The sequence below is a fragment of the Bos indicus x Bos taurus genome, chromosome 10 (genome assembly GCF_003369695.1).
Source record: "Bos indicus x Bos taurus breed Angus x Brahman F1 hybrid chromosome 10, Bos_hybrid_MaternalHap_v2.0, whole genome shotgun sequence".
Taxonomy (NCBI): domain Eukaryota; kingdom Metazoa; phylum Chordata; class Mammalia; order Artiodactyla; family Bovidae; genus Bos; species Bos indicus x Bos taurus.
Window position 1 is genome coordinate 69,664,259 of NC_040085.1, and position 21,081 is coordinate 69,685,339.

Sequence of the window (21,081 nt, forward strand, 5' to 3'; positions counted from 1 at the left end):
CTATGGACGGAGGTTCGTGACACTACAGGAGGCAGTGATCAAGACCATTACCAAGAAAAACAAATGCAAAAAGGCAAAATGGTTGTCTGAGGAGGCTTTACAAATAGCTGAGAAAAGAAGAGAAGCTAAAGGCAAAGGAGCAAAGGAAAGACAACCCATTTGAATGCAGAGTTCCAAAGAATAGCAAGGAGAGATAAGAAAGCCTTCCTTAGTGATCAGTGCAAAGAAATAGAGGAAAACAATAGAATGGGAAAGTCTAGAGATCTCTTCAAGAAAATTAGAGATACCAAGGGAACATTTCATGCAAAGATGGGCACAATAAAGGACAGAAATGGTCCTAACAGAAGCAGAAGATACTAACAAGAGGTGGCAATAATACACAGAAGAACTATAGAAAAACGATCTTCATGACCCAGATAACCACGATGGTGTGATCACTCACCTAGAGCCAGACATCCTAGAATGCAAAGTCAAGTGGGCCTTAGAAAGCATCACTACAAACAAAGCTAGCGGGGGTGATGGAATTCCAGTTGAGCTATTTCAAATCCTAAAAGATAAGGCTGTGAAAGTGCTGCATTCAGTATGCCAGCAAATTTGGAAAACTCAGCAGTGGCCACAGGACTGGAAAAGGTCAGTTTTCATTCCAATCCGAAAGAAAGGTAATGTCAAAAAATGCTCAAACTACCACACAATTGTACTCATCTCACATGCTAGCAAAGGAATGCTCAAAATTCTCCAAGCCAGGCTTCAACAGTACGTGAACCATGAACTTCCAGATGTTCAAGCTGGTTTTGGAAAAGGCAGAGGAACCAGAGATCAAATTGCCAAGATCCACTGGATCATCGAAAAAGCAAAAGAGTTCCAGAAAAGCATCTATTTCTGCTTTCTTGACTATGCCAAAGCCTTTGACTGTGTGGATCACAACAAACTGTAGAAAATTCTTAAAGAGATGAGAATACTAGACCACCTGACCTGTCTCCTGAGAAATCTGTATGCAGATCAAAAGCAGCAGTTAAAATTGGACATGGAACAACAGACTGGTTCCAAATAGGAAAAGGAGTATGTCAAGGCTGTATACTGTCACCCTGCTTATTTAACATCATGCAAAATGCTGGGCTGGATTAAGCATAAGCTGGAATCAAGATTGCTGGGGGAAACATCAATAACCTCAGATATGCAAATGACACCATCCTAATGGCAGAAAGCGAAGAAGAACTAAAGAGCCTCTTGGTGAAGGTGAAAGAGGAGAGTGAAAAAACTGGCTTAAAACTCAACATTCAGAAAACTAAGATCATGACATCCAGTCCCATCACTTCATGGCAAATAGATAGGGAAACAATGGAAACAGTGACAGACTTTATATTTTGGGCTCCAAGATCATTGCAGATGGTGACTGCAGCCATGAAATTAAAAGACAGTTGCTCCTTGGAAGAAAAGCTATGACCAACCTAGACAGCATATTAAAAAGCAGAGACATTACGTTGTCAACAAAGGTCTGTCTAGTCAAAGCTATAGTTTTTCACATAGTCATGTATGGTTGTAAGAGTTGGACTATAAAGAAAGCTGAGCTCCGAAGAACTGATGCTTTTGAACTGTAGTGTTGGAGAAGACTCTTGAGAGTCTATAAGAGACTGCAAGAGATCCAACCAGTCAATTCTAAAGGAAATCAGTCCTAAATATTCACTGGAAGAACTGATGCTGAAGCTGAAGCTCCAATACTTTGGCCACCTGATGTGAAGAACTGACTCATTGGAAAAGACCCTGATGCTGGGAAAAATTGAAGGCAGGAGGAGAAGGGGACAACAGAGGATGGGATGGTTGGATAGCATCACCGACTCAATGGACATGAGTTTGAGCAAACTCCAGGAGTTGGTGATGGACAGGGAAGCCTGGCATGCTGCAGTCCGTGGGGTCGCAAAGTCAGGACACAACTGAGTGACTGAACTGAACTGATAATTCTCTAAGTCACGTATTTATGGGAAATTAGTCTCTCAGTCTTTAAGTTTTGCTTTTCTGAGGGCACATGCATGGGTCTCCATTTCATATCCTCTGGTTCCATTTTACATTAAAATCCTTTTACTTTTTTCTCATTTGAACAAGATCTTTCATAGAAAAGTATTGATGATCAACCTTGGGTATTTGTTTAGTCTGAGATGTTGCTAGATGTTGGGCTGTGAATCCCTTGAAGCTGCAAAGGACCAACCCAGGATGCTCTGTCCCATAGAAGAGGGCATGACAAGTTGATTTTTTGCCTCATTTAAACATGGAGAATCTCAGTCACACTCCTCTAAGGGAGTCAATTTGGTTTCATGGTCAATTAAGCCTCAGGATAAGCCTTAGGAACTTTATTCTGTATGTATATCTGAGAGAAAGGCATTTGCCTATTGAAACAAGACAGCAGACATTTCATTAGAAGGATTATACCCAGGGTCAGAAGTCCAATTATAGCTACTGACTGGAACAAACTTCTCAACCAGTTTCCCCAGCTACCTATACTTAATAGCTTGAAAACATCTTAAGTCCTAGGGCTTGGCCTATTTCAGTTAAGAGATTGATACTGTCCATCATTTTTAGTTCGGGCACTGTGTCTCCCTATTTGTTAACATAAAAATAGCATTCTTCCCAGAGCAAGGCACAGGTTCCTCCCTACTGTGCAGTAAGGAGGTTTAGGGCTCTGTGGTTTTGTAAGACTACTTTTGCTAGGCTGTATATCTGGGTTTGCTGCTATTCAAAAGCTCTAAGAGAAGCACTGAAGGTAGTTCCCATGACTATGGAGAGGTTTCGACTTGCTTTTTCACAATCTATTACTTTAACCCAAGGGGGAAAAGACAGCCAAAGACACACTCAAATCCCTTTCTAACTACTACAGGGTTATCAGAGGGCATCCATCCAAAATTATATCCATTCTAGTTTTTCTGTTTGTTTTCACATTGATTTTTTAGTTTTCACATTTTACTAAAATTAAACCCCTATGACAAAGATAATATGGTGTGTTAATTTTTTTGCATTGTGAATTACTCAAAACTTTGCAGATTAAAACAATAAGCATGCGTTATTTCACACAGTTTCCAAGAGTAAGAGAGGGGCTTAGATGAGTGTTTCTGACCCAGGGTCTCACATGAAGCTACAGTCAAGATGGTGGCGAAGACTGTGGTCAGCGGAAGGCTTGACGATGCTGGAGGACTTTCTTCCCCAGAATGCTTCCTCACTGTGGATGAGGCCTCACCTCTCTACTGGTTATTGGCAGGATGCCTAAATTCCAGATCAGATGGACCTCGTCACAGAACTGCTTGAGTGTCCTCAAGATGTGGCAACTGACTTTCCCCAGAAGATGTGATCCAAGAGAGAGGCAGAGAGAAAGAACACACACACACACACACACACACACACACACACACACACACACACATACAGCCACTATGCCTTTCACGATCTGGTCCTGAAAACCACACTGCCACTTTTGACACATTTTACTTGATAGATGAGAGTCATTAACTACAGCCCACTTAAGGTAGGACAGTTAGGTTCCACCTATTGAAAGGAAGAATATCTAAGAATTTATGGATATATTTTAAACCCACAACAACTGTTTTACAACTTTAACTAAACAAAAGGTTCACATGCTCCTTTAAGTTGTGAGGAGAAAGAACCCAAGTGGGTTCTTCCAGTGGAAGGGAGGGTTTTCCTGACTCTGGCGTCAGGAGTGAGGGAAACAACTCTGCAGTGTCCCTTCCATTCAAGGCGGAATGTGGAACACATATTCCTTCCACACAGAAAGAAATAACCAGTGTTTTCTGAATAAAGGGCATAAGTGGGCCCTTTAGCCCAGGTATTTTTTTTCCTCTGATAAAAGAAGAGCTCTCATGACCAAAAAGAGTCATTTACATATAGCTCATGATAGTCAGCATGGTGGAAATGGCTATAAGAACATCTTAAATTTCTATATATTTGGAATAATGGGAGAGTTGGATTGTTGTGGGTGAGGTTCTGATGGAGGTCTGGGGAATCTCCAGAGAGAAGGTACGTTCCCACCACTTACTAGATTTCTTATCAACCAAATTACCATTGAATGGAAGGATATCCACTGTTCATCCCCCAGTACTGTTATAATTTTTGTTACCCCACCACAAAGTTTTTAGCAGTCCCATTAACGTTTTTGAAACACAAAGGAAGATTATGGGTAAGAGTCCAGACTTGAGTGAGGGGTATACCTTTGTGGGTGGGGGGCACCCAGTGGAATGTTATAATGTCTGCTGCCAATTTGCCAGAAGGAAGAATGTGTAACAGTTCAAAGGGACCAAAGGAAAATACTACATCTCTGCCAGAGAGACCTTGCCATCCTTCTAAGGATAATAGCCAGGCTACCAGTTCAGGTTCATCATGAGTGTTATTAGCTCTGGCACAAATCAAACTATCAGTAAGGCTGGCAGAATCTTGGAGTTTTTCTAAGCAGGGAACCAAAGGATGTGCTAAAGCTAAACGAGGGGGCAGCAAGAAATCCAGAGAAAGGACCATTAGAACTTTAAGCAGCATGACACAGGCCTGGTCTGGTTATCTTGGGAAAGCTATCTATTTCTGATGTCATTGGCTTCAGTCATTAGAAAATTTTACCTCTGAATCACCAGTTAGGTTGCAGATCCACTTTTTATAGAAGAGACACATGAATTCAGGAGTCCACCCCTCGGAGCTTAGTGACACAGGCTTTTAGTCAGCAACACCTGTGAGGGGCCCTTCCAACAAGGTTGGAAGGAAACTTTATGGAGATGCCTTTTCCAATAGACCAGGCTGCAAATGTGGTATTTGACATCTTTGTTTCCTGGGAGCATGCCATAGAAAGATTATTTTTCCAAAGCATTATTATGGAAAATATTATTATTCTCAGTGGATTTAATTACATCTTTGCAAAACTGAAGTATATCCCCTATTTATTATTTGTAGGTCAAAGAAAGCAGGGACTGTCCTGTAATTATTTCAAAGGGTAAGAGCTTATGAATCTTCTAAGTTATCTTACATCTTTCTTCTTTCTTCTTACACCTTACATCTTTCTTGTAAGTCATGAGGGGTCAAGAGGTGATCCATCAAAGTCAAAGAGACATGGGGAATTTCATCAGTGCAAGAGGGAAGAAGGAGAGCAGGGTTGAGACTTAAGAGTGAGTAAGAGTGGTACGAGGGGAGGTAAGTAAGAGGATTTCATAGGTGGTAAGGTGGTTCGCTGAAAGATGTTGAGCGTGGTGTGAAATTTAAGAGAGGCTCAACAGGCTAAGGCACAAAGATGATTAAAGAGGATCCTATAACAATTTCTTCAGTAGCCTTCGCTAAAGGAGTGGAAGCAGGCACAGCTCTCAGGCACGGGAGGGAGGTATCCTCAGGTCACTGCATCTAATTGTTGGCTGCGCAACCTAGAGGTTGGTGATAGCCCCATGGTTTTGGGTAAGTAACCTGAGGGTATTCCCCGCTTTCTCATATACAAAAAGGGAAAAGGGTAGCTGACAATTTAGGTGTCCAAGGGCAGGTAGACTTATTAAGCTTTCCTTCAAGATCTTAAAGGCCAAGCAATCTTGATCATCCCAAACTATGGGGTCAGGCTGGTGTTCTTTAGCAGGGAATACAGGGGCTGAACCAACAAAAAGAAATTTGGGATCCAATTATGACAATGGCCAGCTAGCCCAAGAAAACCTCACAATTAACATTTGCTTTTGGGAATTCCCTGGTGACCTCATGGTTAGGATTCTGGGCTTTCCCTGCCAAGGTCCAGATTCAGCCCCTGGTCGGGGAACTGATATCCCACAAACTGCATGGCATGGCCAAAAAACCAAAACCAAGAAACATTTGCTTTTATGGTTTGAAAAGTTTAAAATGCCTTGAAGCCTATCAGCATCTACGTGTAGCACCTGTTTTGAGACTAAATGTCCTCAAGATTGAACCTGAGTTTGGACAAATTGTAATTTCTCCTTCAAGACTGTGTGTCCCTTAAGGGCTGAGATTTTCAGCAAATACTTCTTTTTGCAAGAAGTATTAGGAGGGCAAACAAAAAGGAAGCTCATCCAAAGGTAGTAGTAAGGTGGAGCCCCTGGAGAATTTTATGTCATTTAAATCAGCCTGTCAAAATGGTGAGAAGTAAGAAGGCCTCAGTAGAGCCTTGAGGCATGACTGTCCAGATGTACTGTTGTCCTTCTCAGGTAAAGGCAAAGAGACACTGACTATCCCTTTCAACAGGGATACTAAAAACTCACTGCCTAAACTGATTACAATGTAAAAGGTGCTTCCAGCATGGATGGATACTAATAGCATGCAGGGATTAGAAAAGACAGGATGGCAGAGAATTACAATGCTATGTATTGCCCTGTGGTCTTGCACAGCCACTGGTGTTTTTTTTACAGGCAAAATAAGGGTATTATTAACACAAGGATAGTACCAAGGAGAGTAAGTGCCTGGGCCTTACAGTCCTCTATAATTTGCCTTATGCTGTGTACCCTTCCTTATTCATAGGGTATTTGTTTATTCTTAGGAGAGGTTTTGTGGGGTCCACCTGGATCATAATGGGAGGGGCACTATGAATTGTGCCTATTTCAGTTAAGGATTTCACCCAAAGATAGATCAGAGAATTCTGGGTTTAATAGAGCAGATGAGTGCAAAGTTTGGACTGCCTTGGGTTGTAGAATGCAAATAATGGCAATGGGGGTTGAATTTTCCTGAATGTTGAACTTAAACTCAAGAGACACTTCCACCTTTTTTTTTTTTAACTTCCACGTTTTGAGAGAAAAAAATGGCAGCACTGTGTTTCTCCAGAAAATCTCATCCCAATAAATGTCTGGGACCCAAATCACTAAGAAGCAGACATTTGCCTTACAAAAGGTCCAGATCAAAAAATATGGGCTGAGAAATAGGGACACATTGCAGTTTACACTGCAGTTTACTTAAGACTCCCACTATTTGAACATATATACTACTCTAGGGAAGGGCCTGTTCAATTGCAGTGGGATGGAGCACTGACAGGAGCAGCCCCTGTGCCAGTTTACACTGTAAGGAATTTGTCCCTGATCTGGAGAGTAGTTTTCCCCAGTCTATTTAATGGCAGAACAGGAACAGTCTCTGTGTGTCCTTGAAGCCCCATCATTGGTGTGGATTTGGCCAGGGTTCTGAGAAGGTTGTAACTATTTGGAGTTCAATTTGTAGCAATCCTTTCCCCTGGTCAGGTTTTCTACAATAATGACACATTCTTGTAGGATGGATTTGCTTTGGAGTTTCCATCTATTGGTGCTGTAGATTCAAAATCTTAGTTATCATTTTTTTCTTTCTTTCTGGAGTCATCTTATATGGTGTGAGCTAATTTATTAGCCAGATTGACAAGGTCAGGGGTGAACACTCCTTCCCTTTGATACAGGTTCTTTTGACCAACAAGGATAAGTCCTTATGTAGGCCATTTATACATACGGAATTAAAAGCCACCTGAGAGGACTCAACAGCTATAGGGAGTCCGGAATTCCCTTTGGAAATGGTTTGGAGATTGTTGTAATAATCATGGAAGGGTTCAGCAGGCTTTTGGATGCATACCTGACTTTAATTCCAGTCCGCAGGTTTTGGGAAGGCTCCAGGGATGGCTTTGTGTAGCCATTTGGCTCTGCCATGAGGTTAACCATATAAAAGGACTAATGGTTGGTTTAACTTAAACCCTAGAAATTGTTCAGGGTTTCCCCAAGCTGCAGTTTTAATCTACTGTGGGGCTTGACCTTCTCCAACAAGCAAGTAGACTAATTAACAGAGATTAGGGAGATGAGGTTGGTGGGTTTGGGTTACAGCATTGAATTCTTCAGCAAATATATTGGGATCTTCAGTTACCGAGGGGAAATCCTTTATTACAGCCCTTATGTTGCCCTTTGTCCATGGGGTGTAGGAAATCTAGGGCAGTTTTTAGTAGGATCCTCAGAAGGTCTAATTTTGAAAAAGAAGGTCTTAATGGGTTCTGTTTGGTAAGGAAAGTAAATTCAGAGAAGAGACTCAGGAAGGGTAAAGGGAGATATAGAGGAGATGGAACAGTGGGGTTAGAAAGGACCTTAGTTAGCACTGAGGAAGAGACCTGGGATTTTTTAAATCCATCTTTGGTTGTTTATTTGCTTCGGTTAATTTAGAAACAATAAGGAGGCAATTTTAGAATCCTGAACATTTAGTAGCCTCTAGATACCAACTAAAATAACTATCCTACTCAGATTGCTTAATATTGTAGCCATGGTCTTCTAATTTAGTTCAAAGAAAACAAGTTTGCAGAGATCAAAGTTTCCACATAATGGCCATTGGAGTTCTGCGTTATCCTTAGTAAAACTGGTCTATTTAGTCAAACATGCACATGAGGAAAGACCATAAATTTTTTAAACATAAAACTGGCTAGGATCCCTCAAGGTGGTGGTTGTTGCAGGCGGGGGGTGGGGGGGGGGGTACTTTAGTACATTCAATACTAAATGTACCTTTAGTACATTCAGATGACTAGATACAATTATCAGAAACAAGAGTACTTACCAGAAGGGCAAGCTGTCTCTATCTAGATCCTGAATAAAGTAGGAGAGCTCAAACAAAAGAAGGCAGCTTGAGCTCTGAGGAGACTTACCAAAGTTAGAATGGCTCACAGAAGCTAACAGTGCAAAGGACTCAAGTATAGGAAACTCACTTGACTCCAGAGGTTCAAGTGGTTGGTGCCTTCAGATCCCACTTATGACACCATGTAAGGTCAACCTAAAAGAAAAGAGGTAAGCTGAGGCAAACTCAAGATACCAAATGTGTGTGTATGTTAGTCACTCAGTCATGTCTGATTCTTTGTGATTCCATGGATTGTAGCCTGCCAGGCTCCCCACCCCGTTCATGGAATTCTCCAGGCAAGAACACTGGAGTGGATTGCCATTCCCTTCTTCACGAGATACCAAAAATCCAGTTTATTCTGCAGTAGCAGAGATATTCAGAGAAGGCAATAGTGACCCACTCCAGTGTTCTTGCCTGGAGAATCCCAGGGACGGGGGAGCCTGGTGGGTTGCCGTCTATGGGGTCGCAGAGTCAGACACGACTGAAGTGACTTAGCCGCAGCAGCAGCAGAGATATTGTAATTCAGGACATGCAGCTGCAGTGAGCTATAGGTGAGTCCACTGAAGAAGGTTAAGAATGGGTTGCATTCATGGGCAAGGAGTGTGAAAGGGAAGAGCCCAATTAGGGGCCATGCAGAGTTAACTGGCTCAAAGATGGGGAGCAATTCATTGGTGAGAGGTTAAGTTTCAATCTTTTATAAATCAGGCATTTATGGAAAATCAGTCTCTTAGTCTTCAAGTTTCACTGTTCTGAGAGCTAACGTGTGAGATTCTCCATTTCATATCCTTTAGTTTCATTTTAGATTAAAACCTTTTATAGTTTTATCCAAGTCAAGCTGGAAGGACATGTGGGGGGTAGGCAAAGGAGGATGTACAGCAGACATTTGGATACATCAGGAGGAAAGTATAGAATTGGATCACTGACCTACAGGAAGTAGGCAGTAGTTAAAAACTAGGGAAGTGGATGAACCTCCTGAAGGGGAATTATACAGAATGATATACAACAGCAAGTCAAGAATGGAACCCTGAAACACCAGTTAAAAGAAATGGGCAGAGGAAAAATAAAAACTCTAAAGGAGACAAAGAAAAAAGAAACAGAAGAACCCCAAAAAAGTAGCCAAATAAGTATTAACTGATCATTAATATCTAGGATCCTAAATCAGTCTCTTCACAAGCATTGCTTTATTTAGTCCTACCAATCAGTAACTCTAAAAAATAATCTTTTTATTACTGCCCTTTAGGTGAGGAAACTGAGACTTAGAGAAATAGATACTGTACAATAGTTAAGAGGATGAGTATACTGCCAGACTGTCAAGGTTCAAATTCTGGCTTCACTAGCTATGTGTTTCAGCTTCTAATCTTTAAACAGGGGTTAACAGTTCCAACCTAATAGGGTTGTTATAAGACAACCTATTAGGGTTGTTGTAAGATACAAATTAACTACTACATATTAAGTGATCAAAATGATGGCTGGCCCATAAGACTAGTAAGTGTCAGCATAGAAAATTTCAAAGAAATGCAAGTGTCAAATGATAAACTTGCAGAATAACTTATTAGATTTTACACACATATACAAACACACACACACACACACACACACACACACACCCATGCTGTTAACAATGTGTTTGTGCTAAGTCACTTTAGTCGTGTCTCTTTGTGACCCAATGGACCATAGTCTGCCAGGCCCCTCTGTCTATGGGATTCTACAGGCAAGCATACTGGAGTGGGTTGCCATGCCCTCCTCCAGAGGATCTTCCAGACCCAGGGATGGAACCTGTGTCTCTTGTTTCCTGCATTAGCAGGTGGGTTCTTTACCACTAGCAGTACCTGGGAAGCCCATGATTAACCATGACAACTGACATGAAATTGAATATACATACTGGGGGAAGAACACCTTAACATTCTTTTAATTTCCACTGTTAATCAGTACTTGAGATTAAGCCAGAATGAGGCTTCCTGATACTGGAGAGCTTATAATCATGTCACCATATCTCTCATACAAAAGGCTATATTTTATAAATATTTATAAATTGATAGTTAAAGACATCTTTTACATTTCAAAGTCTAGGTTCACTATTTATTACTCTAAATTAGGTGAATGGCCAAAAGGGATCTGTTGAAATAGAAATCAAAAGAGTGGTAAAAACCCTTAAACATAAATATTTATAGTTTTATGCTTGTGTAAAGATTCAATAGGACAGACCAGTGCTCTTAATCACTCTGTGCCATATCACAGGAAGATAAGAATGTAGTTAAGTTCTAAACTCATTTCCTTTTTTCTGAACACAGTGAAAGATCCTGATATCAGAGAAAGAACCAACAGAAGGAGTAATTCTTGAATCATCCTGCAAAAGCCGGATATTAAGAGACAAAAAATTCCACACTTACTATATAGATCTGATGTGAAGGATAAAAAGGACTGAAAATAATGTACTGTCAATTTTAACTTTACTAAACATGGATGTGAGAGTTGGACTGTGAAGAAAGCTGAGTGCCAAAGAATTGATGCTTTTGAACTGTGGTGCTGGAAAAGACTCTTTGAGAGTCCCTTGGACTGCAAGGAGATCAGCCCTGGGATTTCTTTGGAAGGAATGATGCTAAAGCTGAAACTCCAGTACTTTGGCCACCTCATGTGAAGAGTTGACTCACTGGAAAAGACTCTGATGCTGGGAGGGATTGGGGGCAGGAGGAGAAGAGGACGACAGAGGATGAGATGGCTGGATGGCATCACCGACTCAATGGACATGAGTTTGAGTGAACTCCAGGAGTTGATGATGGACAGGGAGGCCTGGCGTGCTGCAATTCATGGGGTTGCAAAGAGTCAGACACGACTGAGTGGCTGAACTGAACTGAAACATGAAACATTTAGCTTGGACTTAAACTATCAAATTCTTTTTTAATACTTGCCTACTTTGCTCTTGGCACCAATGATTAGCACCATTAAGCAACAGGTGCACAAAGAAAGCAGAATTGAAAGAGACACATGTACCTCATTGTTCATTGTAGCGCTGTTTACAATAGCTAGGACACAGAAACAACCTAGATGTCCATCCAGAGAAAGCAATGGCACCCCACTCCAGTACTCTTGCCTGGAAAATCCCATGGACGGAGGAGCCTGGTAGGCTGCAGTCCATGGGGTCGCTAAGAGTTGGACACGACTGAGAGACTTCACTTTCACTTTTCACTTTCATGCATTGGAGAAGGAAATGGCAACATGCTCCAGTGTTCTTGCCTGGAGAATCCCAGAGACAGTGGAGCCTGATGGGCTGCCGTCTATGGGGTCGCACAGAGTCAGACACAGCTGAAGTGACTTAGCAGCAGCAGCAGCAGATGTCCATCAGTACATGAATGGATACGGAAGTTGTGGTACATATACACAATGGAATACTACTCAGCTATAAAAAAGAGAATGCATTTGAGTCAGTTCTAAAGAGATAGATGAAACTGGAGCCTATTATACAGAGTGAAGTAAGTCAGAAAAGGAAATACCAATACAGTATATTAATGCATATGTATGGAATTTAGAAAGACAATAACGATGACCTTATATGCAAGACAGCAAAAGAGATGCAAATGTAAAGAACAGATTTTTGGACTATGTGGGAGAAGACGAGGGTGTGATGATTTGAGAAAATAGCATTGAAACATGTATATTACCATATTTAAAACAGACGGCCAGTGCAGGTTCAATGCGTGAAGCAGGGTACTCAAAGTCGGTGTTCTGGGAGAACCCAGAGGGATGGGGTGGGGAGGGAGGCGGGAGGGGGGTTCAGGATGGGGGGGACACATGTGCACCTGTGGCTAATTCATGTTGATGTATGGCAAAACCCATCACAATATTGTAAAGTAATTAGCCTCTAATTTAATTAATTAAGAAAAAAAGCAACAGCTGCAAAAATTAGAGAATGACAAAAAACATCATTCAGGACTTAACTACAAAGTCTCTAAACAGAAGATATTTAAACTGCTCCCAGGACAACTAAGACTTTCTTAGTTGTTCTTTTCCTCTCTTCCTCTGGCAATATAAATTACTACCTCTATGTGAACTCCTAGCTTTTATTCTCAACACTGATCTCTCTTCAAAATTCTAATCCTGTTTTTCTAATGTCTGCCTAGACCTCTACCCCTGAACATATTGCTAAAACTTGAAATTAAATATACTGAAAATGTAACTCAAACATATATTCTTCATCTCTGTTAAAAAAATCTCAGAATTACCTTTGATTAAAGGGAGGCCAAGGACAAGATTCCACCAGCTAATACAGCCTACCTGGAAAATCGCCCTTCACACCCACGTCCTCACTGTTTGCCCTGCCACTGTCTTCCTGCTTTCCATTACCTCTCATCTGCAACTACAGTAACTTCCTCCGTGCCTGATACGGAGCATGACAGGAAACACTTGATTCAACAGCTAACTGACTCCTGAACAAAGATGGCAAGAATGGGAAAATTTTTTACTTCTCACAGGAGAAACAGCATGTAAGCGTTTTATTCTTAGATGCCAACTTCATCTTGTAAAAAATATTGACATTCAGTATATCAGAAATAAAAGCAGATATATGATTTCACAAACATTTAAGTTCATAAAACTGAATAATTTTCATAAAGTATGACATATGTTCTATTGTTGTTTCACATGGGCTGCAGACATTTGAACATGTGAATTACACAATGTATTTTATAGCAACCCTAGACTCAACATTTTAATAGGCAAAATATTTTCTCCACAATACAGCTGCTAAAAGAGTTGCTACTCTTCCCAAGAATCCTACATCATTTTGAGTTATCTTGATCATGCTTTAAGATCCAGCTAAAAGTTCACCAGTACTACAAAATCCTTCTTAACCTAAAGTGTTTCTACTTACTCTGAATGCCAAAATATCAACTGTTACTCATTTAGCAATCACATACTAAATATACTAAGATGTTATTTATCCCTAGTTGTATGTGTTACATATTTATATTTGCTTCTTTCCCAGTATAAAGTATAAATTTCTTAAGGACAGGAACTATATTTTTCAGTTCTCTAATATCAATCTTTTATCAGCTAGAGACTAACTCCACAGCATGCCTCAGGAAATCCTACTTCCCATGAGAGGAGTGTAAAAACACAAACAGATACGAAACACACTCAAGAGAGGCAGACAAGGTGGCAAAGATAAGGAACTACCCGCAGATGTAAAACAATGACAGCCAAAGACGGGAAACACACATACACACAGACGAACCTTTAGAAGCAGCTATCCCCTTTCTAGAGAAATTAAATAGTAATAATCTTATCAATATTGATTAAAAAAAAAACAACAACAACAACCCATAACCACAGTTTTGAGGTCAATTCACTCGACCTCCTAGAAAGCACCATGAAAGCACAACTGAAGAACGGGCTGGGATTTAGGAACATCACCCTATATGTAGAAAGTATTTAGCGAACAAACACCTGATGATTTGAATGTAATTTAATAACTAGTCCTACACACCCAAATTCGGAGCAAATATGTTCAAGATGCAACTCTTCCTTCACAAAACAGGTTACAGGATCAAAAAAATTCAAAAATTCCAGTATAAAGCACTAAATACTAATTGCTTTGCTCATATGATATAAACATGTTTTTGATGCCAAAAAAATACATCCAAATTATAATCTTTCAAAATTTAAAAAAATAAACTGATGATTCACAAATTGCATCTTTCCTATTTTTAGAATGGCTCAGGGTATTTGTGTGATTTTCAAGCTCCTTTCTTAGTTCCTAAGAAATAACTTCAGTTCGACTTTATAATTTCAGGGGGGGGGAGGGAGGGTAAGTTTAGAAAGAATAAAATAGCTCTGCAAAAATAATTCAGTGCTACATGAAATACAAATTAACGAAAGGCTAATGAAGTCAAATGTTTTAAAATAAACTAACCATTATGAAAAATTTAGTTTCAATATCTATTCTCCTTTCTTGAAAATAGATGCTTGTCATGCATGCTGCAGGACTGAAGGATTCATGAAGAAAGAGAAGCAGTCTGACAGAATTAGAACCAAGATAAAAATACTCTAACAAGCAGCCAAGAGTTGGAAACACAATGGAAAATGAAGGAACATGTCTCTTGGATGTACCTAGTCATTATGTGTGAGCAAAAAGGTGTTAATGTTAGAAAAGGAGACACTCTTTTCATGGGAAAACATCTGCACTATAAGTGAGGGGCCTTACTTTTTTCTTTTTTTTCATGTGACCCTCAGTAATTCACAGAATCCTCACATTCCTACTTACTGTGTTTACCAATTCTTCTGTATACATCAGTGACATTAACAGTAACTAAGGATAGACTGAACTCGTGCTATAATCCAGGCACTGTTCTAAATGCCTTATATGAATATCTCATTTGCCCTCCCAGACAACCCTACAATGTAGATACACTTACTTTCCCTATTTTATAATTAGGAAGTAAAGCTTGAAAGGGTAGGTGACATGCCAAAGGTCACTCAGCTCACAAATGTAGAACAGGGACTGGAACTCAAATCTGGCTTCAGAGTCCACAGTCTTAAATACTTCCTTATACTACCTCTCAAATGATATAAAGAACATATTTCACAAAGCATTTTAAAATGGCCATTCAGGATTTCCCTGGTAGTCCAGTGGCTAAGACTCTGTGCTCCCAGTGCAGGGCGCCTGGGTTCAATCCCTGGTCAGGGAACTGGATCCCACATGCTGCAACTAAAAGATCTTGCATGCTGCAATGAAGACCCAGCGTAGCCAAATTAAAAATAAACAGTTTAATATAAAGTGGTGCTGGCACTAACAAAAATGAATTCATACAACCAAGTGACATATAGTTAAAATATTTAAAGCATATATATGTGGAAAATCTTCATACTAAGGAAGTTTTTAAAAAGACAGTGGTAATATCAATGATGTGAAATCCAGTGCCAATTTTAGATGCCTAGATGTGCAAATTTCCAAGTATTTATAGGCTTAAAGAAAGATTTAAAATAATGTCAGGTACAAGATATAATTTAAAATATAAGCCATCATCTAGAGCTTCTTCTCTTGTTGCTAGTATTTCACATTAATACTTGATGAATGATATATGAATAAAATCATCAAGGAAGGAATTTACTTAATAGTGTGTGTCAGCCAATACAGTATACTAACGCATATATATGGAATTTAGAAAGATGGTAACGATGACCCTATATGCGAGACAGCGAAAGAGACACACATGTACAGAACAGTCTTTTGGACTCTGTGGGAGAAGGTGAGGGTGGGATGATTTGAGAGAATAGCACTGAAACATGTATGTTATCATATGTGAAACAGATCACCAGTCCAGGTTTGATGCATGAGACAGGGTGCTCAGGGCTGGTGTACTGGGATGACCCAGAGGGATGGGATGGGGAGGGACATGGGAGGGGGTTCAGGATGGGGAACACATGTATACCTGTGGCTGATTCACATCAATATATGGCAAAACCAATACAATATTGTAAAGTAATTAGCCTCCAATTAAAATAAATAAATTTAAAAAAAATAGTGTGTGTCAGGCACTGTTTCAAGCACTTCACAAATATTTACTCATTTAACTCTCCTAACAGCCTATAAAGTAGTTATAATTGGAGCCAGTATTCAACTCAGGTAGTTTGGTTTAAGATTCTGTGCTCTTAACCTCACTAGCTCTGTTGAAATTTAAGAAACGGTGATATTTGCAGATGACATGATACTATATGTAAAAAAACCCTAAAGATGCAACCAGAAAATTATTAGAGCTAATCAATAAATACAGTAAAGTCATAGGATATAAAATTAATACACAGAAATCCTTTGCATTCCTATATACTAATAATGAAAAATCAGAAAGAGAAATAAGGAAACAATCCCATTCACCAGTGCAACAAAAAGAATACTTGGGAATAAACCTACCCAAAGAGACAAAAGACCTGTATGCAGAAAACTATAAGACAGTGTTGAAAGAAATAAAAGATGACATGAACATATGGAGAGATATACCATGTTCTTGGGTTGGAAGAATCAATATTGTCAGAATGACTATACTACTCAAAGCAACCTACAGATTCAATACAATCCCTGTCAAAACTACCAAAGGGAATTTTTCACAGAACTAGAACAAACAATTTCACAATTTGTACGGAAACACAAAACACCCCAGATAGCTAAAGTAATCTTGAGAAAGAAAAATGGAGCTGGAGGACTCAAACTTCTTGACTTCAGATTATACTACAAAGCTATAGTCATCAAGACAGTATGGTACTGGGACAAAAACAGAAACATAGACCCAAATATAGACCAATGGAACAAGATAGAAAGCCCAGAGATAAACCCACACACCTATGGGCACCCTGTCTTTGACAAAGGAGGCAAGACTATACAATGGAGAAAAGATAGGACCACTCTTCAATAAGTGGTCCTAGGAAAACAAGACAACTACATGTAGAAGAATGAAACTAGAACACTTCAGAACACCATACACAAAAATAAACTCAAAACGGATTAGACTTAAATGTAAAACCAGAAACAATAAAGCTCTTAGAGAAAAACATAGGCAGTACACTCTTTGACATAAATCACAGCAAGATCCTCTTTGACCCACCTTCTACAATAATTCTGCTTTATTGACTATGCCAAAGCCTTTGACTGTGTGGATCACAATAAACTGTGGAAAATTCTGAAAGAGATGGGAATGCCAGACCACCTGACCTGCCTCCTGAGAAACCTATATGGAGATCAGGAAGAAACAGTTAGAACTGGACATGGAACAACAGACTGATTCCAAATAGAAAAAGGAGTACGTCAAGGCTGTATATTGTCACCCTGCTTATTTAATTTCTATACAGAGTACATCATGAGAAACGCTGGGCTGGAAGAAGCACAGGCTGGAATCAAGATTGCCGGGAGAAATATCAATAACCTCAGATATGCAGATGACACCACCCTTATGGCAGAAAGTAAATAAGAACTAAAGAGCCTCTTGATGAAAGTGAAAGAGGAGAGTGAAAAAGTTGGCTTAAAGTTCAACATTCAGAAAACTAAGATCTTGACATCCAGTCCCATCACTTCATGGCAAATAGATGTGGAAACAGTGGCTGACTTTATTTTTCTGGGCTCCAAAATCACTGCAGATGGTGATTGCTGCTGCTGCTGCTAAGTCGCTTCAGTTGTGTCCAACTCTGTGCGACCCCATAGATGGCAGCCCACCAGCAGCAGCTGCTCTTGCTGCTAAGTCACTTCAGTTGTGTCCAACTCTGTGTGACCCCATAGATGGCAGCCCACCAGACTCCCCCATCCCTGGGATTGTCCAGGCAAGAACACTGGAGTGGGTTGCCATTTCCTTCTCTGATGCATGAAAATGAAAAGTGAAAGTGAAGTCACTCAGTCGTGTCCGACTCTTAGTGACCCACGGACTGCAGCCTACCAGGCTCCTCTGTCCATGGGATTTTCCGGGCAAGAGTACTGGAGTAGGGTGCCATTGCCTTCTCCGGCAGATGGTGATTGCAGCCATGAAATTAAAAGACGCTTACTCCTTGGAAGGAAAGTTATGACCAACCTAGACAGCATATTAAAAAGCAGAGACATTACTTTGTCAACAAAGATCTGTCTAGTCAAGGTTATGGTTTTTCCAGTGGTCATGTATGGATGTGAGAGTTGGACTGTGAAGAAAGCTGAGCGCCAAAGAATTGATGCTTTTGAACTGTGGTGTTGGAGAAGACTCTTGAGAGTCCCTTGGACTGCAAGGAGATCCAACTAGTCCATCCTAAAGGAGATCAGCCCTGGGTGTTCATTGGAGGGACTGATGGTGAAGCTGAAACTCCAATACTTTGGCCACCTGATGCAAAGGGCTAACTCATTTGAAAAGACCCTGATGCTGGGAAAGATTGAGGGCAGGAGGAGAAGGGGACGACAGAGGATGAGATGGTTGGATGGCATCACCGACTCAATGGACACGGGTTTGGGTGGACTCCGGAAGTTGGTGATAGACAGGGAGGCCTGGCGTGCTTTGGTTCATGGGGTTGCAAATAGTCGGACAAGACTGAGGGACTGGACTGAACTGAACTACAATAATGGAAATAAAATTAAACAAATGAAACCTAATTAAACTTGAAAGCTTTTGCACAGCAAAGGAAACAATAAGCAAGATTAAAAGACAACCCTCAGAATGGGAGAAAATAATTGCAAGTGAAACAACTGACAAAGGATTAATCTCCAAAATACATAAGCAGCTCATACAGTTCAATATCAGAAAAATTAACAGCCCAATCAAAAAATGAGCAGACCTAAACAGACATTTCTCCAAAGAGACCTACAGATGGCCAATAAAACATGAAAAGATGCTCAACATCACTATTGGAGAAATGCAAATCAAAACTACAATGAGGTATCACCTCACACCAGTCAGAATGACCATCATTAAAAAATCTATAAAGAATAAATGCTGGAGAAGATGTGGAGAAAAGGAAACTCTCTTGCACTGTTGGTAGGAATGTAAATTGATACAGTCACTATGCAGAACAGTATGGAGATTCCTTAAAAAACTAGGAATAGAACTACACACGTGCATACACGCTCAGTCGTGTCCAGTGCTATGCGACCCTATCAACTGCAGCCGGCCAGCCTCCTCTGTCCATGGAATTTTCCAGGAAAGAATACTGGAATAGGTTCTCACTTCCTTCTCTAAGGGATCTTTCCTGCCCAGGAAAAGAGTCTCTTGAGTCTCCTGCACTGAAGGTGGATTCTTTAACAACTGCATCACCTGAGAAGCCCCAAACTACCATATGACCCACTGATCCCACTACTGGGCATATACCCTGAGAAAATCATAACTGAAAAAAACACACGTACCCCAACGTTCATGGCAGCACTATTTACAATAGCTAGGACATGGAAGCAAAATAGATGTTCATCAAAGGGTGAATGGATAAAGAAGTTGTGGTACATATATACAATGGAATATTATTCAGCCATAAAAAGGAGCACATTTGTCAGTTCTAGTGAGGTGGATGAACCTGGAGCTTGTTATACAGGGTAAAGTAAGTCAGAAAGGGAAAAACAAATATCACATATTAACTCATATACATAGAATCTAGAAAAATGGTATCAATGAACCTATATGCAGTGAAGGAACAGTGATGCAGATATAGAGAATGGACTTGTGGACGCAGTGTGGGAAGGAAAGGGTGGGATGAATGGAGAATGTAACATCAACATACATAGATGACCATATGTGAAACAGATAGCTGGCGAGAAGCTGCTGTGTAATACAGGGAGCCCAGCCTGCTGCTCTGTGATGACCTACAAAGGTGGGATGGGGGTGGGCAGGAGGGAGGCTCAAGGAGGAGGTGATATATATATATATGCTGCTGCTGCTGCTAAGTCGCTTCAGTCGTGTCCGACTCTGTGCGACCCCATAGACAGCAGCCCACCAGGCTCCCCCATCCCTGGGATTCTCCAGGCAAGAACACTGGAGTGGGTTGCCATTTCCTTCTCCGATGCATGAAAGTGAAAAGTGAAAGTGAAGTCGCTCAGTCGTGTCTGACTCTTTGCGACCCCATGGACTACAGCCCACCAGGCTCCTCCGCCCATGGGATTTTCCAGGCAAGAGTACTGGAGTGGGGTGCCATTGCCTTCTCCGGATATATACATATAGTTATGGCTAAATTACATTGTTGTACGGCAGAAAGCAACACAACATTGCAAAGCAATTTTCCTCCAATTAAGTAATAATAATAAAAAAGAAATAGTGAAATTCTTTTTTTTTAAAGCCAATAAAAAGTAATAATGATCAGAATGAATGTCCACAGAGAGAATGGCACCATCACTTACCTCAGTATATATACCAATACAAAGACCATGTAAAAGAAATATATTAACTGATATGAGAAACTAATCTACTACCAGAGAAACAATTTTAACTATAATGGCACAGAGGTTGCTTTTAATTTTCCTACGAAATTCTACTGTTAGCAAAGCAATGAAATTTGGAGACAAATATTAACTAACACTAATATTAACTTAAAAGACTTGACAGACAGCATTTTTATTGTATTTTAGTCCAGTCAACTTATGAAACAGCAAAATTTCAAAAATCACATGAACTAGTGGAGTTCACAATAGAATTAGTGTTATATTTCAACTCTTTACAGGCACTACCGATACTTAATATAATCTATTTTATGAAAGAACCAGTATTTTTCTAAGTACTACAGTATTTGTCATTTCATCTACTTCTCACAACCCTGAAATAGGACAAATATCCTTATTATCTTTATTATCCTTATTTTAATAAGTAAACAGAAGCTCAGAGAAGTTAAATCGTTAACACGGCCTAGATAGATCTGACTCCAAGTGCTTCTTTTATCACATTATGCTGCCAAAATTTTAAGCTTTATACTTTTCAAGTTGCTTTATAGCCAAGAAAAGTTGGAAAAGGTACAGTAGAAAATATAATGAAGTTTTATGGTCTATTTGCTAAAAATCTCATTATTGTATGATGTACAAGTTCTCCAACTGAA

At 40.1% G+C, this 21,081-nt stretch overlaps 1 protein-coding gene across 4 annotated transcripts in view; it reads right to left on the minus strand.

Annotated features, from left to right (window-relative positions):
* Positions 1-21,081, minus strand: part of WDR89 (WD repeat domain 89) — a 47,156-nt gene that overhangs the window by 19,384 nt on the left and 6,691 nt on the right. For 2 of the 4 annotated variants that reach the window (XM_027554275.1, XM_027554274.1), the window contains exon 2: positions 8,603-8,727. The exons of 1 other annotated variant lie outside the window; for it this stretch is intronic. The gene's annotated coding sequence lies outside the window, so the exon portion shown is untranslated. The remainder of the gene's footprint in view (positions 1-8,602; positions 8,728-21,081) is intronic. One more of the 4 variants, XM_027554276.1, reaches the window with a different exon arrangement.